The sequence below is a fragment of the Lynx canadensis genome, chromosome X (assembly GCF_007474595.2).
Source record: "Lynx canadensis isolate LIC74 chromosome X, mLynCan4.pri.v2, whole genome shotgun sequence".
NCBI classification, from domain to species: Eukaryota; Metazoa; Chordata; class Mammalia; order Carnivora; family Felidae; genus Lynx; species Lynx canadensis.
The window spans coordinates 70,421,232-70,443,637 of record NC_044321.2 but is presented as its reverse complement, the minus strand read 5'-3'; the positions used below and the strand labels follow the sequence as shown (position 1 = coordinate 70,443,637).

Genomic DNA, 22,406 nt, shown 5'->3' with positions numbered 1-22,406 from the left:
TACCTGGGTTGTTAATGTTAGCCATTCTGACAGGTGTGAGGTGATATCTCATTTTGGTTTTGATTTGTATTTCCCTGATGATGCGTGAAGTTGAGCATGTTTTCATGTGTTGGTTGGCCATCTGGATGTCTTCTTTGGAGAAGTGTCTATTCATGTCTTTTGCCCATTTCTTCACTGGATTATTTGTTTTTTGGGTGTTGAGTTTGATCACTTCTTTATAGATTTGGATATTAACCCTTTATCAGATGTGTCATTTGAAAATATCTTCTCCCATTTCATCAGTTGCCTTTTAGTTTTACTGATTGCTTCCTTTTCTGTGCAGAAGTTTTATTTTGATGAGGTCCCAATAGTTCAATTTTGCTTGTTTTCCTCGTCTGCAGAGACATGTTGAGTAAGAATTTGCTGTGGGCAAGATCAAAGAGGTTTTTCCCTGCTTTATCCTTGAAGATTTTGATGGCTTCCTGTCTTACATTTAGTCCTTTCATCCATTTTTAGTTTATTTTTGCGTATGGTGTAAGAAAGTGGCCCAGGTTCATTCTTCTGCATGTTGCTGTCCAATTTTCCCAATACCACTTGCTGAAGAGACCGTCTTTATTCCATTAAATATTCTTTCCTGCTTTTTCAAAGATAAGTTGGCCATACGTTTGTGGGTCTGTTTCTGGGTTCTCTATTCTGTTTCATTGATCTGAGTGTCTTTTTTTGTCTGGTCACCATTTTATATGAAAATTTTCTAATATTTGAAATAAATATAATATTTATCTTTAATTTTTCTCTTTCTAGGTTAACATATATCATGACTTAAAAATTTCCAATGTGGTTTTAATTATGAAGCATTTCAAAAGCTAAATATATAGAAAATGATATTATGAACAATCATGTACCAACATCAACTTTGAAATACCATACCATATGTAAGTCATATTTGTGGGGAATAAGCTTAGGAATTCCCTGAACCTTCACTGAGTGGTTAACAAGACGTAAAAAATTACAAAGCCATAGGATGCTCACACCCAAGTTTGGGTAAACAAGATTAGATAAAAAAAAGATATAATGGGGGATGCAAAAGTCCCCCAAAATAGAGTAGGAGGGGCAAAGAGCCCCAGATAGAGGGGAGGCAAGACCCCAATACAAAGGTATATGAGGTAAGCAAGATTAGGTATTCAGGGCGAAAATGCCCCCCAATTTACTACTATAGCAGAAAGTTGCTTTCACAGGAAGGAAGGACCAAATTAGGTGAACAGGTAAATAGGGCTATAGACCAGCTGTCGGTGAAGTTGCCCAGAGTGAAGTTAATTAACAAAACAAAGGTCCCTTGTTGACCCTGAGGTTACATGCTCTGTCTTTCTTGTCCTCTAGACCAGATTGGGTAAACAGAGGTGGGCCCTCCTGTCTACTGTAAACAACCTTCTCCCCAGCTGCCTGCCACCAATACTTTTTTTTGTATTAACCCAAACCCCTAACTCCACATATCTTCAAGACCCCCTTTCCCTCACATCCATGAGTTAATGTTCACAGTTTCATTGTCCCTTTGTGCACGTCCATCACCATGATTGTAAGCCTTCTGATCATAATAAAAATGGAGCAAGGACTCTTAATTGGGGCTCCTGTCTTCTCCTGGACTTTAGCCATCTCTTGCATTTTAATCCTGCATCCTGCTTTCTTGCTAGACAAGAAAGAACTCTAGACCCAGAGTCTACGACACATATTTTTAAAGAAAAAAATATTACAGATTTAGTTATAGTGCCGTGTGTACCTCTATTCTATTCCAATTGTTTTCCTCCTCATAGGTGATGGCTATATTGAATTTTACTGAATTTTATATGCATCATTCATACACATGAGAGTTTGTGAAATCACTTTTATTATATATTTGTGCATTCATTAATGATATGATAAATAGTTCTGATGTTAAGATTTTAGATACATGATAATATACTGTACATACATATGAAACTTCTATTTTTAATCTAATATTATGTTAAATACTTGATGCATTTGAATTAGTTCATTCATTTTCACTGCTGTATAGAATTCTTTGAATGTATATACCAAAATATATTTGTCTACACTTAAATTAATGTATGTTTAAGTGCACTTACTCATTCTACAATTGTTTACAGAGTGTATACTATGTGTTAAATATTTTTCTAAGTGTTGGTTATAGAGGTCTGAATTTTCTTTTCCTTTCTGCCACCAACAGTTTTACTATGAACACTTTTATATATGCTTCACTGTTAAATGTTCAGATTTTTTAAAATTTATTTTGGACAGTGAGAGAGAAAGAGTGGGGAGGGACAGAGAGAGAGGAAGACACATAATCCAAAGCGGTCTCCAGGCTCTGAGCTGTCAGCACAGACCCTCAACACGGGGCTCAAACCCATGATCTGTGGGATCACGACCTGAGCCAAAAGCAAATTTAACTGACTGAACCACCCAGGTGCCCCTGAAATATATACATATTGTCAGAGGATAGATTAGAATTCACTGAAAGGTGGAAATTTCAAGTTTTTAGATATGTGTATCTTTAGCTTTGCTAGATGTTGAGAATAGTTGTACAAATTTATACTCACACATTCATTATGGTAGACATTTTGTTTTTCTCCATCATTGCCAAAGTTTATTCCCCAATTAATAGTTTCTGCCAACCATATAAATGTGAAATCCCATTTTCATTTAAAAAGTTACATTCACGGGGGTGGAAGCCAAGATGGTGAAACAGCATGGAAGTTTTTTGTGTCTCACATCCATGAAATACAGCCAGACCAACACTAAACCATCCTACACACCTAGAAAACTGACTGGAGTATTAACACAACAATCTGCACAACCTGAATCACAGAATTCAGCAGGTATGCAGCATGAAGAAGTGAACTTGGGGAGTGAGAAGGTGTAGGAAGGGAGGTGCTTTGTGAGCAGAGAGAGGACAGAGACTGGGGGATAATAGGGGAAAAGCACCCCTCCCTTTTGAAAGTTGAAAATTGGAAACAGCTGCAGGGACTAAACTCAAAAGGGAGAAAGGAGAAAAGGGAAAGGAGAGGGTTTAAATTCCATTAAGACTGTAAACAAGGGGAGCACAGTCTGCAACTCCACAGGTCCATACCTGGCAGTGATCTGGTGAGAAGAGCAAATCCCCAGGAACAAAGCGGGGTCTGGGAGGTCTTCAGGCCACACAGGGAAAAGCAGTACCCTGCTGGAAGGAAATTTGGTAGAGACTATTGAAGCCACCTGGTCCCAGCAGAACCCGGAAAATGGCCACATTCGCTGGTGCTGGAACAAGGTCGTTAAGGGTGAAGCCTGGTGTCAGATGTGTGTTGTGATTTTCCATAATCCCTGAAACACTGCTGCTACACTATCTTGTGAACTTTTTTCTGGGGTGGCTGGCACCTGGCCATAGTCTTGGGGCACCAGCAGCAGCAGGAGCCAGCAAGCGTTCCTGGGTGCAGCAGACATTCGGCCATTGCTCAGTGAGACCCCCCCCCCCCCCGCAGAGGGGCAGAATAGGTCAAAACTGCAGTCCTTCAGAAGTAAAAGGCCAGGGAAAACAGCCGCATCTGAGACAAAACTCAGGAAAGAGGTACTGCCTTGGGCCTGGTCACAGAGAGTGAAAAAGCAGGGAGTGGATGAAAGCTGAAGACAGAGGATATGTGAGCAATTGCTGATCTGGGGGAACAGACTGGGTAGCTGGGTAGCGCCATTTTCACCGCTGCCACGCATGTGCTTATGCACCTAAAGCACTGCAAGAATCCACTCCAGTAGGCTAGCAACACCATCTAGTGGAGAACAGAACCATTACACTGAGCCCCGCCCAGCTGGGCCAACTTCGCTTTCAAGAATACAAGTCTCACCGCTGGCTTACTTTATGGACTCTAAAGTGCTACATAGACTGGCTTCTGGGGGAAAACAAAGTAATTTCAGTCCTACTTCAGTTTGTTAGCAGGTCCATCTATTCAATTTTCTGTGTTTCTTTTCTCTTTTACACTTATTTTCTTGAATACAGAAAGAGAGTGAGCTCATTTTTATTTTCAATTTTTATTAAAAATAATTTTCTATAATTTTTATCATTATATTTTTTACTTTTGTGTAAATTTTTTCAAATCCTATTTTACTTCCACCATTTTATTTTAGTCTACTTCAGTGTATTCCCCTTTTCAAATTCTCAAATTCCTTTTTTCTTTTTTTCCTCTTTTTAGTTTCTTTTTCTTGAATGCAGAAAGATAAAACTTCATTTACACTTTCAATTTCTATTAAAATTTTTTTTAATTTTTTTCTATATTTTTATTTTATGTAAATTTTTTCAAATTCTATTTACTTCCGTCATTTTATTTTAGTCTACTACAATGTATCCACTTTTTCAAATTTTCAAACGATTTCCTTTTTTTCTTTCTTTTTTTATCTTTTTAAAATATTTTTCTCTTTTTCGTTTCTTTACTCTTTCTTGACTACAGAAAAAAAAGGTTCAAATTTACTTTTAATTTTTATTAATTTTCATTAATTATTTTCTACTTCATTCTTTACTTTTGTGTGTATTTTTCAAATTATATTTTACTCCCATTATCTCATTTTAGTCTACTTAAGGGTATTCATTTTTTTCAAATTCTCAAATATTTCCCTTTTTGTTCTTTCCCCCCTATTTTTCCTCTAATCTGTCAAACCACTTTCAACACCCACACCAAAAAACACCTAGAATCTAGCATCATTTATTAGATTTGTGTGTGTGTATAATTTTTTTAATTTGAATATTTTTTTAATTTCAATTTTTCTACCTCATTAATTCCTTTTCTCCATTCAAAATGACAAAACGAAGGAATTCACCACAAAAGAAAGAGCAAGATGTCTGGACAAGAATTTAGAATCACCATAATAAGAATACTAGCTGGAGTAAAAAATAGATTAGAATCCCTTTCTGCAGAGATAAAAGAAGCAAAAAAATAGCCAGAATGAAATGAAAAATGCTATAACTGAGCTGCAATCATGGATGGATGCAGCAGTGGTAAGGATGGATGAGGCAGAACAGAGAATCAGTGATATAGAGGACAGATTGATAGCGAATAATGCAGCAGAAAAAAGAGAGAGATTAAGGCAAAACAGCACGATTCAAGAATTAGAAAAATCAGTGACTCATTAAAAAGGAATAAAGCAGAATCATAGGGGTCCCAGAAGAGGAAGAGAGAGAAATAGGGGTAGAAGGGTTATGTGAGAAAATCATAGTGAAAAACTTACCTAACTTGGGGAAAGACGCAGACATGAAAATCCAGGAAGCACAGAGGACCTCCATTAGATTCAACAAAATACTGAGACAAGGAGAGAATCATGAAAGCAGCAAGGGAAAAAAAAAATCCCTAACCTACAAGGGAAGACAGATCAGGTTTGCAGCAGACATATCCACAAAAACATGGCAGGCCAGAAAAGAGTGCCAAGATATATTCACTGTGCTGAATCAGAAAAATATGCAGCCAAGAATTCTTTATACAGCAAGGCTGTCATTCAAAATAGAAGGAGAGATAAAAAGTTTCCCAGGCAAACAAAAATTAAAGGAGTTTGTGACCACTAAACCAGCCCTGCAATTAATTTTTAGGGGGACTCTCTGAGGAGAGAAAAGATGAATATATATATATATATGTGTGTGTGTGTGTGTATCACTAAATATATATATATATATACATATATATATATATATATATATATATATATATAAAGCAACAAAGATTGGAAAGGACCAGATAACACCACCAGAAACTCCAACTCTACAAGCATCATAATGGCAATAAATTCATATCTTTCAGTACTCACTCTAAACGTCAATGGACTCAGTGCTCCAATCAAAAGACATATGGTAACAGATTGGATAAGAAAACAAGATACATCTATATGCTGTTTACAAGAGACCCATTTTAGACCTAAAGACACCTTTGGATTGAAAGTAAGGAAATGGAGAACCATCTATCATGCTAATGGTAAATAAAAGAAAGCTGGAGTAGCCATACTTATGTCAGACAATCTAGACTTTAAAATAAAGACTGTATCAAGAGATGCAGAAGGGCATTATATCATAATCAAGGGGTCTATCCACCAAGAAGACATAACAATTTTAAACATTTCTGCACAAAATGTGGAACACTCAAATATATAAATCAATTAATCACAGACATAAAGAAATTCATCGATAGTAATGCCATAATAGTAGGAGACTTCATCAACACCCCACTGACAACAATGGACAGATCATCTAATCAAAAAATCGACAAGGAAACAATGGTTTTAATGATACACTGGGCCAAATGGACTTAACAGAGATATTCAGAACAATTCATCCTAAAGCAGCAGAATATACATTCTTCTCCAGTGCACAGGCAACATTCTTCAGAATAGACCATATACTGGGACACAAATCAACCCTAAGTAAGTACAAAAAGATCGAGATCATACCGTGCATAGTTTCAAAAAACAATGCTATGAAACTCGAAATCAACCACCAGAAAATATTTGGAAAGGTAACAAATATTTTAAGAGAGAAGAACATCCTACTAAAGAATGAATGGGCTAACCAAGAAGTTAAAGACAAAATTAAGAAGTATTAAGAAGTCAATGAAAATGATAACACCACAACCCAAAATCTCTGGGATGAAGCAAAGGTGGTCATAAGAGAAAAGTATATAGCAATCCAAGCCTTCCTAAAGAAGGAAGAAAGATCTCAGATACCCAACCTAACCTTATGCCTCAAGGAGCTGGAAAAAGAACAACAAATAAAACCCAAAACCAGCAGAAGACAAGAAATAACAAAGGTTAGAGCAGAAATTAATGCTATTGAAACAAACAAACAAAAAAAAGTAGAACAGATCAATGAAACCAGAAGCTGGTTCTTTGAAAGAATTAACAAAACTGATAAACCACTAGCCAGTTTGATTAAAAAGAAAAAGGAAAGGACCCAAATAAATAAAATCAAGAATGAAAGAGGAGAGGTCACAACCAACACAGCAGTAACACAAACAATAACAAGAGAATATTATGAACAATTATATGCCAATAAAATGGGCAATATGGAAGAAATGGACAAATTCCTAGAAACATATACACTACCAAAACTGAAACAGGAAGAAATAGAAAATTTGAACAGACCCATAACCAGTAAGGAAATGGAACTAATAATCAAAAATCTCCCAAAAAACAAGAGTCCAGGGTCAGATGGCTTTCCAGGTAAATTCTACCAAAAATTTAAGGAAGTGTTAACATCTATTCTCTGGAAGCTGTTCCAAAAAATAGAAATGGAAGGAAAACTTCGAAACTCTTTCTATGAATCCAGCATTACCTTGATTCCAAAACCAGACAGACACCCCATTAAAAAGCAGAACTATAGACCAATTTCCCTGATAAACATGGATGCAAAGAGCCTCAAGCCAACCGGCTCCAACAATACATTAAAAAAAATTATTCAACATGACCAAGTGGGATTTATACCTGGGATGCAAGGCTGGTTCAATATCCACAAAACAATTCACGTGATTCATCACATCAAGAAAAGAAAGGCCAAGAACCATATGATCCTCTCAATAGATGCAGAGAAAGCATTTGACAAAATACAGGAACATTTCTTGATAAAAACCCTCAATAAAGGGGGGATAGAAGGAGCATACCTCGAGATCATAAAAGCCATATATGAATGACCCAATGGTAATATCATCCTCAATGGGGAAAAGTGAGAGCTTTCCCCCTAAGGTCAGGAATGCGGCAGGGATGTCCACTATCACCACTGTGATTCAACATAGTATTGGAAGTCTTAGCCTTTGCAGTCAGACAACACAAAGAAATAAAAAGCAACCAAATCGGCCAGGAGGAAGTCAAACTTTCACTCTTCGCAAATGCCATGATACTCTATATAGAAAACCCAAAAGGTTCCACCAAAAAACTGCTAGAATCGATTCATGAATTCAGCAAAGTTGCAGGATATAAAATCAATGCTCAAAAATTGGTTGCATTCTTATACACAATGAAGTGACAGAAAGAGAAATCAAGGAATAGATCCCATTTACCATTGCACAAAAACCATAAAATACCTAGGAATAAATCTAAGAAAAGAGGTGAAAAATCTATACACTGAAAACTAGAAAGCTTATGAAAGAAATTGAAGAAGACACAAAAAATGGAAAAATATTCTATGCTCCTAGATAGGAATAAAAAATATTGTGAAAATGTCGATATTCCCCAAATCAATCTACATATTCAATGCAATCCCTATCAAAATAACACCAATATTCTTCACAGAGCTAGAACAAATAATCCTAAAATTTGTATGGAAACAGAAAACACCCCAAATAGCCAAAGTGATCTTGAAAAAGAAACCCAATGCAGGAGACATCACAATCCCATACTTAACACTATACTACAAAGCTGTGATCCTCAAGACAGTATGGTACTGGCACAAAAACAGACACTCAGATCAATGGAACAGAATAGAGAACCCAGAAATGGACCCACAAATGTATGGCCAACTAATCTTTGACAAAGCAGAAAAGAATATCCAATGGAATCAAAACAGTCTCTTCAGCAAGTGGTGCTGGGAAAACTGGACAGCGACATGCAGAAGAATCAACCTGGACCATTCTCTTGCACCATACACAAAAATATACTCAAAATGGATGAAAGACCTCGATGTAAGACAGGAAGCCATCAAAATCTTCGAGGACAAAGCAGGCAAAAACCTTTTTGACCTTGTCTGCAGCAACTTCTTAGTCAACACGTGTCCAGAGGCAAGGGTAACAAAAGCAAAAACGAACTACTGGGACCTCACCAAAATAAAAAGCTTCTGCACAGCGAAGGATACAATCAGGAAACTAAAAGGCAACCAACAGAATGGGAGTAGATATTTGCAAATGGCATATCAGATAAAGCATTAGTACCCAAAATCTATAAAGAATTTATCAAACTCAACACCCAAAAAACAAATAATCCAGTGAGGACATGGGCAAAAGACATGAATAGACACTTCTCCAAAGAAGACATCCAGATGGCCAACTGACACGTGAAAAATGCTCCACATCACTCATCATCAGGGAAATACAAATCAAAACCACAATGAGATAACACCTTACACCTGTCAGAATGGCTAACATTAACAACTCAGGCAACAACAGATTTTGGGGAGGATGCAGAGAAAGAGGATCTCTTTTGCGTTGTTGGTGGCAATGAAAGCTGGTGCAGCCACTCTGCCAAACAGTATGGAGGTTACTCAAAAAACTAAACATAGAACTACCCCTGGACCCAGCAATTACAATACTAGGCACTTATTCACGGGATACAGGTGTGCTGTTTCAAAGGGGCACATGCACCCCCATGTTTATAGCAGCACTATCAACAATAGCCAAAGTTTGCAAGGAGCCCAAATTTCCATCGATGGATGAATGGATAAAGAAGATGTGGTAGATATATGTACAATGCAGTATTACTCGGCAATCAAAAAGAATGAAATCTTGCCATTTGCAACTATGGGGATGGAACTGGAGGGGATTATGCTAAGTGAAATTAGTCAGTCAGAGAAAGACAAAAATCATATGAAGACTTTAAGAGATAAAACAGATGAACATAAGGGAAGGGAAACAAAAATTATATAAAACAGGGAGGGTGAAAAAACAAAAGAGACTCATAAATATGGAGAACAAACTGAGGATTATGGGAAGGGTGTGGGAGGTGGATGGGCAAAATGGGTAAGGGGCACTAAGGAATCTACTCCTGAAATCATTGTTGCACTATATGCTAATTTGGATGTAAATTAAAAAAAATTAAACAAATAGTAAATAAAAATAAATAGTTACATTCACGGGGAGCCTGGGTGGCTCAGTTGGCTTAGTGTTTAACTTGGCTCAAGTCATGGTCTCATAATTTGTGAGCTCAAGCCTCACGTTGGGCCCTGCACTGACTACTCGGAGCCTGAAGCCTGCTTCAGATTCTATGTCTTCCTCTCTCTCTGCCCCATCCCCTTCTCACACTCTGTCTCTCTCTCAAAAATTAATAAATGTTAGAAAATAAGAAAAGTAAAATGTGCATTTACTTAATTATTAATAACACTGAACATTTTTTAAGATTTTTTTCTTCCATGCTTTTTTCTTCATTTTATTTGTTTTTGAGAGAGAGAGAGCACACAAGTGGAGGGTAGGGGTAAAGGGAGGTAGGCTTAATCTTAAGTAGGCTCCATGGTCAACATGGAACCCAATATCAGGCTCAATCTCATGACCTGAGCCAAAAAGAGTTGAACATTTAACTTACTGAGACATTAAGGTGCCCCCGCCATTCTTTCTCTTTAAATTACCTATTAATAGATTTTCCCAGGGAGTTAAGATGGCAGAGTAGGAGCAGGACCTTATGCTTGCCTCAGCTCTTGAACACAACTACATAATTATCAAATAATTCTGTAAGCCCACGAAATCGATCTGAGAACTGAAAGAACAAACTGCACAACTAAAGGGAGAAAAAAGGTCACATTGTGTAAGGTAGGAGATGTGATTTAATTTGGGGGAGAAAAGAGCCAGGGAGCTCTGATCATGGAGAGAGGAGACAGACAGACAGATCAATAAAGCAGCATGTAGGGGATTGCACAAGAAAACACTTCCTCAAAACCACTAACTGGGAATATAAGAAGGGCTATTTTTTACAATTTTTTACAAGCAGTGGAGATGAAAGTTTGAAGTTTTAAAATTCCCACTATAACCAGGGTCAAGCCTAGTGGATGTAGCATTGCTCTTCTGGAGAAGGGCAGAAGTCCAGGAGAGGTCAGTATGTCTTAGGATCCCCTAGGTCAGGCTGGAAGAGACAGTTCCCCTTCCTGGAGTGCATTTGCAAGAAGTGGTACTGCCTCTCCCAGGACAAAATAGCCCACAGGCATCATTGAGCTTCCCATTTATTAGCAGTGATACCTGATGAGGAGAGCTAATCTGGATGCCGGCTTTTTGCCATGCTTTATCATAAAATCACAGCATCTGTGTGGTCCTACAACTGCTTTTCTGGAACAAACCAGTAGCAGTCACAGCACAGAAAGACCCTCCCCCCGAGGATCATCATGGGTTCATGCTGTACTGGATCCCTAAAATTAGAAATTATTAAATCCAGCCTCACACCTGAGATGAAATAACAGGAATACTGTGCTGCCCTGTGGGAAGATGGCTTGGACACAGACAGGGTGAAGGCAGGGATCTGATGGAAACCTGGGACAAAATCAGGATTGTTTACATTGCTGTGAGGACTTCCTGAACAGCAGTGGATGTTAACTCCTCTCTCTGGGGAATGCAGGTAGGGGATACTAGCTGGGTTTGATTAAAGCATATGAGAAACCAGAAAGACCCTTATGGCAGAAATAAAAGACCTAAAAACCAGGTAGCCCAAAATTTTAAAATGCAAAAATTGAGATGCAAAGCCAACTTATTGTAATGACCACAGGATGAGAAGAAGCAGAGGAACAAATAAGTAATACAGAAGATAAAAATATGAAAAATAATGAAGCAGAAAAGAAGATGTCAAAAAACATTGGATTACAAATGTAGACTTACAGAAATCAACAATTCCATAAAGCATATTAATATTCATGACATAGGAGTCCCAGAAGAATAAAAGAGGGAAAGGGGGGCAGAGGATTATTTGAGAAAATTACAACTGAAAACTTCACTAAACTGGGGAAGGAATGGACATCCAAATTCAGGAGGCACAGAGAACTCCAATCAAAATCAACAAAAGCCAGCCAACACCAAAATATATCATAGTAAAGTTTGCAAAATACGGAGATAAGGAAAGAATCCTGGAAGCATCAAGGGAAAAAAAATTAACCTACTAGGGAAGACAAATAAGGTTAGCATCAGACCTATTCACAGAAACTTGGTAGACCAGAAGTGAGTGACATGCTATATTCAACTTGCTGAATGGGAAACATATGCAGCCAAGAAGCCTTTATCTACGAAGGCTGTCATTCAGAATAGAAGGAGAGATAAAGTGTTTCCTAGACAAAAACTAAAGGAATTTGTGACCACTAAACTAACCCTGCCAGAAATATTAAAGGGGACTCTTTGAGTATGAAAGTCATACAGAGAAAGACAGATACCATGTTTTCACTCTTACATGGATCCTGAGAAACTTAACAGAAGGCCATGGGGGAGGGGAAGGAAAAAAAAAGTTAGGGAGGGAACCAAAACATAAGAGACTCTTAAAAACTGAGGACAAACTGACAGTTGATGGGGAGTGGGAGGCAGGGGAAGGTGGGTGATGGGTATTGAGGAGGGCACCTGTTGGGATGAGCACTGGGTGTTGTATGGAAACCAATTTGACAATAAATTTCCTATTAAAAAAAAGAAAGACAAAAATTTTTAAAGACTAGAAAGTAACAGAGAAGATCTCCATTATCACTGACTTTAAAGGTAATAAAATGGCACTAAAGTCATTTCTTTCAATAATAAATCTGAATGTAAATGTACTAAATGCTCCAATGAAAGGATATAGGGTATCAAAAAGGATAAAAAGAGACAAGACTCATCTATATGCTACCTACAACAGACACATTTTTTATTTGACACCTCCAGATTAAAAGTGAAGACGTGGAAAAACATTTATCATGTAATGAATGCAAAAAGATATCCAGAGGATCTATATTTATATCAGAAAAATTAAATTTAATTTTTAAAAAATATTTATTTTTGAGAGAGAGAGAGATTGAGTGTGAGTGGTGGAGGGGCAGAGAGAGAGGGAGACACAGAATCGGAAGCAGGCTCCAGGCTCTGAGCTGTCAGCACAGAGCCTGATGTGGGGCTTGAACTCATGAAGAGCGAGATCAAGATCTGAGCCAAAGTCGGACGCTCAACTGACTGAGCCACCCTGGCACCCCAGAAAAACTAGATTTTAAACCAAAGACTATAACAAGAGATGAAGAAGGACATTGATAATATGAAAAAGGGGACTATCAATCAAGAATAACAATTGTAAATAATGTATGCCCCCAACTTGGAACAGCCAAATGTATAAATAAAACCATAACAAACATAAGGAAACACATTGATAATAAGTAAGTAATAATAGTGGAAATTAACACCCTACTTACAGCAATGGACAAATAAGCAGAAAATAAACAAGGAAAGAATGGCTTTGAATGACACACTGGAGCAGATGGACCTGACACATATATTCAGAATATTTCATCCTAAACCATCAGTATACATTCTTTTCAAGTGCACATGGAACATTGCTAAAATAGATCATATACTGGGTCACAAATCAGGCCACAACAAATACAAAAATATTGAGATCATAGCATACATATGTTCAGACCATGACACTATGAAACTGGAAGTGAAACATAAGACAAAATTTGGAAAGACCAAAAAAATGCATGGTTAAAAACATCCTCCTAAAGAATGAATAGGTGGTCCAAGAAATTAAATAGAAAATAAAATCATATGAAAGCAAATGAAAATAAAAACTTGACAGTCCACAACCTTTGGGGTGCAGATAAACCAGTCCTAAAAGACAAATATATAGCAATACAGACCTAACTCATGAAGCAAGAAGAGTATGAAATACAAAACCTAACTTTAACTTTACACCTACAGGAGTTAGGAAAGATATACCAAAAAGAAAAAAAATGCCTAAGGCCATTAGCAGAAGAAAAATAACGAAGGTGAGAGTAGAAATAAATGACACAGAAACAAAAACAAGCAGAAAAGCTCAACAAAACTAAGAGTTTATTCTCTGAAAGAATTTATGAAATTGATAAACTCCTAGCCGAAGTATCAAAAAGAAGAAAAACCCAAATAAATAAAATCACAAATGAAAGAGGAGAGATCACAACCAACACCACAGAAATATAAATAATTATTAGAGGATATTATGAGAAATTATATGTCAACAAATTAGGCAATCTGGAAAAAGTGGATAAATTCCTAGAAACATATAATCTAACAAAACTGAACCATGAAGAATTAAAAATTTTGAACACAGCCATAAACAGCAAAGAAATTGGGTCAGTAATCAAAAATCTCCTAACAGGACTGCCTGGGTTGCTTAGTTGGTTGAGCATCCAACTCTTGATTTTAGATCAGGTGGTCAGTTTGAGGCCCATGTCTATGTGGAGCCTGCCTACAATTTTACTTCTTCCCTTTCTCTCTGTCCCTCCCCTTCTCACCCCCTCTCTCTCAAAATAAATATATGAACTTAAAAAAAGTCTCCCAACAAATAAAATTCCAGGGCAAGTTGGTTTCCCAGGGTAATTCTACCAGACATTTAAATAAGAGATAATACTTATTCTTCTGAAATTGTTTCGAAAATAGAAATAGAAGGAAAACTTCCAAACTTATTTTTCAAAACCAGAATTATCTTAATTTTGAAACCAGACAAAGTCCTCACTAAAATGGAGAAGTACAGGCCAATATCCATGATGAACATAGATGCAAAAATTCTCAACAAGATACTAGCAAATCGAATCCAACAGCACATTAAAAGAATCTTTCACCATGATCAACTTGGTTTTATTCCTGGGCTGTAGGGCTGGTTCAATATTCATAAATCAACCAATGTTATACTCCACATTAATAAAAGAAAGGATAAGAATCATAAGATCCTCTCAATAATTCATAAAAAACATTTAACAAAATACAGCATCCATTCTTGATCAAAACCCTCAACTAAGTAGGGATAGAGAGAACATACCTCAACATATGAAAGACTGACAGATAATATCATCCTCAATGGGGGAAAATCTGAGAGCTTTTCCTCTATGGTCAGGCACAAGACAGATGTCAAGTCTCTTCCTCTATGGTCAGGCACAAGACAGGGATGTCAAGTATCACCATTTTTATTTAACATAGAACCGGAAGACCTAGCCTCAGCAATCAGAAAACAGAAAGAAATAAAAGACATCCAAGTATGCAAAGAAGAAGTCAAACTTTCACTATTTGTAGATGGCATGATACTGTGTGTAGAAAACCCCAAACACTCCACTAAAAATTGCTAGAACTGATACACAAATTCAACAAATCACAGGATATAAAATCACAGTAGAGAAATTGGTTGCATTTCTATACATCAGTAATGAATAAGCAGAAAGAGAAATCAAGGAATCGGTCCCATTCACAATTATACCAAAAACCATAAGATACCTAGGAATAAACCTACCCACAGAGGTAAAAGATCTGTACTCTTAAAACAATAGAACACTAATGGAAACCAAAATTGAAGATGACACAAAGAAATGGAAAAAACATCGTATGCTCATGGTTTGGAGAAACAAATATTTTTAAAATATCTGTATTACCCAAAGCAATCTACACATTTAATGCAATCCATATCAAAATACCAACAGCATTTTTCACAGGGCTTGAAGAAGCAATACTAAAATTTGTATGGAACCACGAAAGACCCCATATAGTCAAAATAAATTATATTACAAATTATACTGTGTACACACACACACACACACACAATTACAAATCAGTACTTATCCAAATACTACGGTACTGACACAAAAATAGACACATAGAATAATAGAACAGAATAGAAAACTCAGAAATGAACCCACAACTCTATAGTCAACTAATCTTTGACAAAACAGGAAATAATATCCAATGGAAAAAAAAAAACAAATCTCATCAGCCAATGGTATTGTGAAAACTGGACAGCAACATGCAAAAGAATGAAACTGGACCACTTTCTTACACCATACACAGAAATAAAATTCAAATGGATGAAAAACCTAAACGTGAGACAGGAAACCGTAAAAATCCTAGAGGAGAACACAGACAGTAACCTCTTTGACATTGACAGTAGTAACTTCTTACTAGATTTGTCTGCTGAGGCACGGGAAACAAAAACAAAAATAAGCTATGTCTTTGTTTTCTCTATGTATATTTTTTTCTTATTCTTTGGTTTTTCACAACTATGTTAACTAAAATTATCTCAAAGCTTCCCTCCATGTTATTAATTTGCTTTTTATCCATATCTGTTCTTTGCTCTTTCTAGTTTATTTATTAATTATATAAATATGTTTTGATCCTTGATTTATTATCTTAAGTCAATAATATTGTTTTTTCTCTCATTAGCCACTTCATTTTATTTAATCTAAGTTGTTCTTAGGTACCAAACATTTGTGGTGACTTTCTTTGTGTTCCTTGGGTTATATTTTCTTCTAGCATATCTAGTATAGTTTCTTTCTCTGTCTTTTGTATTAAAAGGTGTATCACTGTATTTTTCTTTTACTGTAACACGTTGCCATAATTTCCATGTCAACTTTTTTTTTTTTAGCTTTTCCACACTATGGAATTCCTGTGACTTTGTCTAGACCTTTTTTTTTTTTTTAAGCTCTCATATAATACGGGTGACTGAAACTCCTTGCCAATCCTTTTGAGAGTTAAGTTTCCAATAAGGAGTTATTTAAGGGTGGCTATTTTTTTCCATCCATTTTTTTCTGTAGTCTACATCTATGGAGAGGGAAAGGACAATTTTGATCTTGGCTTTCCTTTCCCAATATTTGTCATATCTGCTGTACCAAGATGTACTACCTAGTTGTGAAGTGTATTTCATTCTTTCAATGTATATTTTAAATTAATACTTACTCCACTAATTCTTCATTTATCTTTAGAATGTTCACTTCTGTCAGAAAATTCAGTCTCATAACTTCCTGTATTTTACAAGTATATCACCATCATTTTTCCCTCTTAAGAGTTTCAGAGTAATGATATCCAACTAGTCTGCTTTTACACATTTGGTAAAATTAATATAAACACTCAGGTTTTTGTGGAATCACCATTATAGTTACTAACATGTAAGGATGGAGTAGGTCTTGCTATATCCCTTTCTAAGATGGGCCCTGCCACATTATTACATCTTTTTTTTTCTTGCCTGCCACTTTTTGAAGCTAATTACATTTGCCTGTACCTCTCTCCTTATTAAGAGTTTGCTAGCTTTTTCATATTACTTCTTATCTTTTTCTTACATTTTTTGCTGTTTTTTCTTATTAATATGTGCTATTTTTATTAATTGTTCTTTTAACTAAAATCTGAAGATTAGAGGAAGAATATTCTCTCAGGAAGTTTTTTTTCCTTTCCATTGAAAACTGAAAATCTAAAAATTTGCTTTAATGTGGTCCAAGCCTAGAATTTTTAGAATATGAAAAAATGACTTTATGTCCCATGGCTGAGTGATTTTAAGAATGTCTCATTGTAAATAATACCTTCTGAACTATTGAAAATTATAAAGGCCCATTGACTGTGAAAACATGAAATTTGGCTCCCATAAAAATAGTGGGAATCTAGATCACACAAAATTATATGAAAAAGATATTTTTTTTCACATTGAACATGTTTTGTGTGTGCAAATAATGTCAGAATTCTTATTTAAAGCCACAAACCAAAATCCATAATGCTTCCTTGAAATAATTTATGTTTATTTTTCATTATTTTTTTATTTTAGTCTTATCCATTATATTACTAATATAAAAATATTAAAATTTCTTCATGTGATATCATTTTGATCTTTAGATATGACTTAATATGGCATTAATGTTAACAAATGGAAAAGATCTACCACTTAATCATATAAATTAGAGATGAAAAAGATGTATTGATCAACTTATCCAGCCTCCTCATTTTCTAAATATATATTTGGTTTTAATAAGAGTCATGGATTTTCTGTGAAACAGAAAACATATTGATTTGGTTTTATTCCAAAGGTCTAAATAAAAATTGAGTCCTAATGGGACAATATAAAACCCTATTTTAAGTTTATGATACTCAGCTGAAGTTATGCATTATTACACTTTATTTTCCTAGCAGTTATGTATACATATCATCATTTTTTTCAATGGGAAAGTACTGTGTATGAGTTACAATTATTTCAACGGCACCTAAAACCTGACTTAGTAGAGCTATTGACAGGAAGAGAGTGAGGTCTAATTGCATCTGGCATGACTCATATAGTTAATAACAACTTGTACTTCTGTCTAATTAATCTATAAGATACGTATTTGTAGGCAATATGTTAGCAACCAAAAATGTATAGCTTTAAAACTTATCTTCCACATTGTTTTTCATCAATTTCTACTCTGTACATAACTGGAAAACCAGAAATCAATTTACATTAAATTTTCACTGGGGTAGATACAGTTCTTTAAAATTAATGAGCACACATTATTTATATTTAAAAAGTTAGTACTAAGAATCTTGATTCCAAAATTATACACATGCCTATCAAATGTAAAAACAAACAAAAAAAAAAGTAAAAAAGTCACTGTTGAAGTATAATATCACTTAGGCAGTTAAAACACAGGAAATGTACCAAAGAAAAAAATGGATGAAGATTGGAACAAACAATTTTTTTTTTTAAAGCTCAACGTTAAATTGTTTATTTTTTTATTTATTTATTTTTTTTATGAAATTTATTGACAAATTGGTTTCCATACAACACCCAGTGCTCATCCCAAAAGGTGCCCTCCTCAATACCCATCACCCACCCTCCCCTCCCTCCCACCCCCCATCAACCCTCAGCTTGTTCTCAGTTTTTAACAGTCTCTTATGCTTTGGCTCTCTCCCACTCTAACCTCTTTTTTTTTTTTTTCCTTCCCCTCCCCCATGGGTTCCTGTTAAGTTTCTCAGGATCCACATAAGAGTGAAACCATATGGTATCTGTCTTTCTCTGTATGGCTTATTTCACTTAGCATCACACTCTCCAGTTCCATCCACGTTGCTACAAAGGGCCATATTTCATTTTTTCTCATTGCCACATAGTATTCCATTGTGTATATATACCACAATTTCTTTATCCATTCATCAGTTGATGGACATTTAGGCTCTTTCCATAATTTGGCTATTGTTGAGAGTGCTGCTATGAACATTGGGGTACAAGTGCCCCTATGCATCAGTACTCCTGTATCCCTTGGATAAATTCCTAGCAGTGTTATTGCTGGGTCATAGGGTAGGTCTATTTTTAATTTTCTGAGGAACCTCCACACTGCTTTCCAGAGCGGCTGCACCAATTTGCATTCCCACCAACAGTGCAAGAGGGTTCCCGTTTCTCCACATCCTCTCCAGCATCTATAGTCTCCTGATTTGTTCATTTTGGCCACTCTGACTGGCGTGAGGTGATACCTGAGTGTGGTTTTGATTTGTATTTCCCTGATAAGGAGCGACGCTGAACATCTTTTCATGTGCCTGTTGGCCATCTGGATGTCTTCTTTAGAGAAGTGTCTATTCATGTTTTCTGCCCATTTCTTCACTGGGTTATTTGTTTTTCGGGTGTGGAGTTTGGTGAGCTCTTTATAGATTTTAGATACTAGCCCTTTGTCCGATATGTCATTTGCAAATATCTTTTCCCATTCCGTTGGTTGCCTTTTAGTTTTGTTGGTTGTTTCCTTTGCTGTGCAGAAGCTTTTTATCTTCATAAGGTCCCAGTAATTCAAACAATTTTAAAACAGATCTGGCAAAATTTGAAAGTAGAAAAATACTTGGATGTAATAAAAATATTAACTTAAATGACTACAAATAATATGGTGGGAAATTGGTGTTCTATGACTTTTATCTTAAAATTGCCTGCATCTAATAATAATAATAATAATAATAATAATAATAATTGTGGTTTTGGTTTATAAATTGTTTCATTGTAAAAATTTTCATCCTTCATACATAACAGATGAACAAAAAGAAATGTTTTATTAATTGTTCTTCTAAATAATAAACTGCTTACTTTGAAAGCCTTGATATTTTTGCATGCTGTGAACTGGAGAAGTATGTAAATATTTTAATATGATGGAAAACCATATTTATTTTTTTTAATTGGCAACATTATAAGTCAAAAACATGATAAAACCTCACAGTATATTTCTAAATGCTTTGAATTTTAATATGCTTGAAGTTAAGGCAATAGGTAATTTTAGGGATTTTTCCCTTGAGCAACATAGTTTTTTGTATATACAATTATTCTCTGAGTGTATTAGGTAATTCTATGGTTCCCATAGATGTATGCACATCTATAAATCATTAATGAGGCAGTTAACTGAAACAAAACTATAAAATATTTGCACTACCTGGCAGAGGACTGCTTCAGTTGACCTCGAGTTATTTACAATTAATTTTTCCTTTTTGAATAATGATCGTAAGTAATTTAGGATTCTTTTATTCACATAGAAATTAGATGTTGTCTATTTATCCAAATATTTTTTTCTATGTAACAGAAACTTTCAGTGACCAACATGGGGACTGAGGTAATATTTTTTACTAGATTAAATGCCATCCCACTCTCCTTGCTGCACTACCTGCCACCTAAAAGAGCAGGGGCAATTGATGTCCAGAAATGAAAAGAAAACACATATGACCAAAAGTAAGGAGAATGAGCCCACATTTGGAAATGTTTATTGATTCCTTGCTTTTGAAGGAATATTTTATTTTATTTATTTTTTTAACGTTTATTTATTTTTGTGACAGAGACAGAGCATGAATGGGGGAGGGTTAGAGAGAGGGAGACACAGAATCCGAAACAGGCTCCAGGCTCTGAGCTGTTAGCATAGAGCCTGACACGGGGCTCGAACTCATGGACCGCGAAATCATGACCTGAGCCACCCAAGCGCCCCTTGAAGGAATATTTTAATGAAATAATATATTTAAAATCCAGTATAGTTAACATACAGTATTGTATTAGTTTCAGGTGTACAATATAAGGATTCAATATTACTATGATTTACTCAGTGTTCATGATGAGTATTTAAAGTGTACTCTTTAAGTTCCATCACCTATTTCACCCAGCCTCCCACCTACCTCCATTCTGGTAAATATGTTTGTCCTCTATAATGAAGAGTCTGTTCATTGTTTTCTCTCTACCTTTCTTTTTTAACAATTTGCTCCTTTGTTTTGTTTCTTAAATTCCACGTATGAGTGAAATCATATGGCACTTGTCTTTCTCTGACTGACTGGTTTCACTTAATATTATAATTTCTAGCTCTATCCATGTTGTTGTAAAGTATTTCATTCCGTGTGTGTGTGTGTGTGTGTGTATCACATACTCTTTATCTGTACATCGATCAATGTACACTTATGCTGCTTTCATAATGTGGTTATTGTAAACAATGCTAAAATACACACAGGGGTGCATGCATACCTTTGAATTAGTATTTCTCTATTTTGGGGGTAAATGCCCATTACTGTGATTAATGGACAACAGGGTAGTACTATTTTCAACTTTATGAGGAACAGCCATAGAGTTTTCCAGAGTCGATTCACCAGGTTGCCTTTCCACTAACAATACACGAAGGCACCTATTTCTTTATATTTTTTTCCGCACTTCTTGTTTCTTATGTTTTTATTTTAGACATTTTGACAGGTATGAGTTAATATCTCATTGTAGTTTTGATTTACATTTCCCTGATGATGAGTGATGTTGAGCATATTTTCATGTGTCTATTGACCATCTGGATGTCTTTTTTGGAAAAATGTCTATTCATATCTTCTATACATTTTAAATTAGATTATTTCTTTCTAGGACATTGAATTTTATAAGTTGTTCAAATATTTTGGATACAGACCTTTTATCATATATGTCATTTGTAAATATCTTCTCCCATTGCATAGGCTACTTTAGTTTTTTATTGTTTCATTTACTGTGAATATTTTTTTTATTTTGATTAAGTCCCAATAGTTTATTTTTGCTTTTTTTAAATCTTGCCTCTAAAGAACTATGAGAAAAGAAGTTGCTACAGCTCATGTCAAAGCAGTTACTGTATGTGTTCTCCTCGAGGATTTTTATCGTTCAGGTCTAACATTCAGGTCTTTTATCCATTTTGCATTTATTTTTGTGTAAGGTGTTAAGACATTGGTCCCCTTTCATTCTTTTACCTGTTGGTGTCCAGGTTTCCCAACACCATATGCTGATGAGACTGTCTTTCCACATTGTATATTATTTCCTGCTTTGCTGAATATTAACTGACATATAGCAGTGAGTTTATTTATTTCTAGGTTTTATATTGTTCTATCACTCTATGTGTCTACTTTTGTGCCAGTACAATACTGTTTTGATCACTACTGCTTTATAATACAACTTGAAGCCTGGAATTGTGATGTCTCCAACTTTCATTTTCCTTTTTCAAGTTTTCTTTCACTATTTGGGGTCTTTTGTGGTTCCATTCAAATTTAAAAATGTTCCAGCTCTGTGAAAAAAAAAAAGCTGTTGGCATATTTATAGGGATTGTATTAAAAGTGTAGATTGATTTGGGTAGTATAGACATTTTAAAAATATTTGTTCTTCCAAACCATTAGCATGGAATATTGTTACATTTTCTAGATCCTCTTTAATTTATTTCATCAGTGTTTCATAGTTTCAGAGTATGGGCCCTTAACCTCCTTGGTTAGGTGTACTCCCAGGTATCTTATTGTTTTTGGTGCAATTGCAAAGGGGATTGATTC

The 22,406-nt window shown here is 35.5% G+C and overlaps 1 long non-coding RNA gene across 1 annotated transcript; it reads right to left on the bottom strand.

The window, feature by feature from the left end:
* Positions 1-3,339: 3,339 nt before the first annotated feature.
* LOC115507391 lies at positions 3,340-21,213 on the bottom strand. The gene is made up of 3 exons (XR_003966637.1): positions 21,090-21,213; positions 10,963-10,967; positions 3,340-3,349 (listed from the first exon to the last, which is right to left on the bottom strand). It is a non-coding gene; the product is annotated as an uncharacterized LOC115507391 (long non-coding RNA).
* Between the last annotated feature and the right edge of the window lie 1,193 nt (positions 21,214-22,406).